This window comes from Palaemon carinicauda, chromosome 13 (assembly GCF_036898095.1).
Source record: "Palaemon carinicauda isolate YSFRI2023 chromosome 13, ASM3689809v2, whole genome shotgun sequence".
Lineage (NCBI taxonomy): Eukaryota > Metazoa > Arthropoda > Malacostraca > Decapoda > Palaemonidae > Palaemon > Palaemon carinicauda.
Window position 1 is genome coordinate 109450330 of NC_090737.1, and position 3708 is coordinate 109454037.

The window sequence follows — 3708 nt, forward strand, 5'->3', positions numbered from 1 at the left end:
TGCTGTACTTCTTGAAAATATATCTTCTAGGGTTCTGACATGAGATTTATCTACTTCTTTTCTTTGTACGGTTCTTGTTACTGCTAAGTTTGGACTGACTGAAAATAATGGTCTTACCTAACAGTTTGCCAAAATCTTCTGGTTTCATCATTGCTTGTTAATTACATGGGCATGGTAATTTATTGAATAATCGCCCGTAAAACCTGCCAGTTTTCTTGGTTGCAGAAAGTGTAACTACTTTTCTATTCGTACCATCTTTTCATACTCCTTTGCCCTTTTACTTGCTTTTGCCATTTTTTCTATTCGCTTATGTCACCCTTGGTAACAGCTCAGTAGTTTCATTATTTTTTATTGGCAAAGCTATTTCCTGCATCAGAAATCTCTAGTATTATATAAATATATTACGGAATTGTAGTCACCTAATCTGACTTATTAGTAATACTTCCATTTTAATCCTTTACGACAACCATCTGTTGGCTTCATATTCCGATGTCACTCTTTTTCCATTTGAGGATTTTTCCTTAAGTTAGTGTTTGCTTAGTTTTGACCGGATTAGGTTTACGAATTTTAATCGGAAATCATCTGCGTCACATAAACCATAACCAGAAGAGCAGTAACCATATTTATACAGAAATAGTGTTCAGAATTATGTCCTTTTTCAATTATACCACATAAATACAACGTATATTTTCCAATATCTTGTATTATTATTTGTTAATTTCTAAGTATAAATACCATCTCATAACGAATACAGATGTTTCTCAATAAAAAAGGAAATGAAGAATAAAGGAAAATTATGATGTCAAAGGACAATCTAGGATACTTTTGTTCTTCCCCAATCCCGGTACAATGAAAACAAAATCTCAAAAATAGGAGAAAAATAGTTAAGTTATTCACCCTTCTAAACAAAAAATTCTGCTAACACAATAATGGTTCATGAATATCTTATGTATCAGACAATATATTTTTGTTTCCATGGTCGAAAAATAGATCTTCTTTGTTAAAGTTCTTTCTTCTTCGAGATGGCTATTTACTGGTCAGTGGCTAGTTTTAGCTGGTGATATATCTCTCCTTGTTTTTACAAAAATCTGTAAGACTTCAATGTATTTTTTTTTTTTTTTTTCGAAACGGGAAATCAGTTTCAGATGAGCCATTTATTATGAAAAAAAGTATATCACACCAATATTATTCTTATTTAGTTTTACTTTCTGGAACTGATTACTGTTTGACCTTTTGTTAGCACCTTCCTTTGACCTCGGATGCAGTGATGTGACTTCATTAAAGAAGATAAAAACTATTCTATTTGTTTTAATATCTATTATAATTTAGTCTATTTCAATTGTAATTATGAAGCACAAAATTTATCATATATACAAGAAATGACTAGAACACGCGAACATTTAATGTAAAATTAGGTTTGGAATTAAAAAAAAATTAATAAACCTTTCTAAATGCTAAAGGCATGAAATATATTTACATAATTGTTGACCCTGGCTTTTTCTTGGAAGCATATTTATTCGAAATAAGTTATACTTTAAGATTTGTATTATAAATATTGCCCTGTTTATTATAAAAGCTTACGAATATTTTATTTAGTAAGGGACTTTTTTATTAATCATTTTTAATTCCTAGAGTTTGGTTTATCTGAATCTTGTCTTTACTTTTGATATAATTTCAGGTCAAAAATCACTCCTTTACGTAGATTTATATTTTTATAAATTGTTGAATGTATCGAAAGTTTAGTCATCAAATCTACGTTTCATAGAACGGGCGAGTCTGATTATAAATCTGATATATCAAAAGTGAGTTTTCATATGTCTGTTCAATTTATTATCTATTTATCATTTTACTTGATTGGAATATATATAACCAGAATTATTTGCAACACACACAATATATTTGAGATTTGATTATGTGATATGCAGTTTTTCTAATTATATTTCCAATTGATGCTATGAATTATTAAATACTTTAAAGATAAAACAATTTATTTAAGAGGCCGAAATCAATAAAAATTTTCTGAAAAAAAATTAAAAGCATCAAACATATGATCATCAATATTATAGGAAGGATCTACTTTTCTCAATAGAAAGGTTATTCAATTTAAAAGTCAGTGTTTAAGAATTGAGCTCGTGCAATGTGAAGAAGCTTCTCCAATTCTAAAATCTCAAAATTTTCAGTACTCGTAATGAGAGAGAGAGAGAGAGAGAGAGAGAGAGAGAGAGAGAGAGAGAGAGAGAGAGAGAGAGAGAGAGAGAGAGAGAGAGCCCGGGGGGGGGGGTTAAGGAAAATGGATAACATATCTAGGCTTTGAAAATCTTTCTACTTTATGGTCAATAAAAATAGGGTTAATAAATAATTGGTGACTAGAAAAAAAAAAAACACTATAGGTAGATTATATTCTTCAAAAGATAACTAAATTATATCCCTGGTTATTTTACGACAGTAAACAATAAAATATAATTTACTGAAGCCATGTAAAAGCTGAGTGCGAGGGCTGACCTTTGCAGTGGTTTTCTATTATTCAAAGTTTGACTGTTCTCCTGTCACCTAGGAACATTTCAGTGCAGCTTGCGCAGGTTCAATACATTTACTGAGCCTTTAATATTTTCCCCGTGGTTACCATATCGTTTTAGTCTTACATCACCTATTATATACACGACCGGTCAATTCTGCTACTTGCTTAGTATCATGTTTTTGCACTGAGAACAGAAATTATTATTATTATTATTATTATTATTATTATTATTATTATTATTATTATTATTAGTAGTAGTAGTAGTAGTAGTAGTAGTAGTAGTAGTAGTAGTAGTAGTAGTAGTAGTAACTGCCTGAAGAGGGTTTTAGCTGAATTTATAAAGTACTGTAAGAGTGACACCACCCAACCTCCGGCATGTACCAAGAAAAATAAAACTTTATTACCTGAACCCCCTACTGCCGCTACCTGAGCGTCACCAAGGTTATGCGAGTTAGTAGCACTGTCAATTGCGACTACGCTGAAATTGCACGACATCAACTTATATTCCTTTGGTTTTCTTTTACTCAATCCATCTACGCAAACCATGGGCATTTTTTTTTTACAACACTTCAATCCACTTTTCCATACTTCATGTTCTAAAGCAGATGGCTATTTTCCATCTTTTTAACATCGACAAACCACCTCAATACCTTTATTTAATCTCTAGCTAGTAGTTCATTCTATCACACCTGTTCTAAGCCTCACTACTTCATTCTAAACCCCATTCAATCGAGATAGACCAACCATACATCTTAAACATTTCAACTCAAACACATTCAATTTCTGTCTCTCCGTCACTTGCATTCCCTATAACTTCGATCCATACATGGCGGTTGGTACAACCACTCTCTTATACCGAACTCTTTTTCTATTTTTTTTTATCTCTTCTGCACTTACTTCACTTCCCACAACTATTTTCATCCTTCGTGCACTCTCTGATTTATTTCTGCTTCCACTACACCACATGCAACAAAAAAGAAACCATAGTACGTGACTGATCAGATTACATAAATGGCTCTGAATTCAACATAACATTTAATGTAGCACTACTTTTCCTACTCATGCATCTCATAACCTTAACCTTACCCACTTTAACTCTCAACCCTTTCAAAATCTGTTACTAGTTGACACACATTTTCTTTTATAGTAATACTATTATTGCTGGTACATTTGCTGTTGGTCTTACTTGT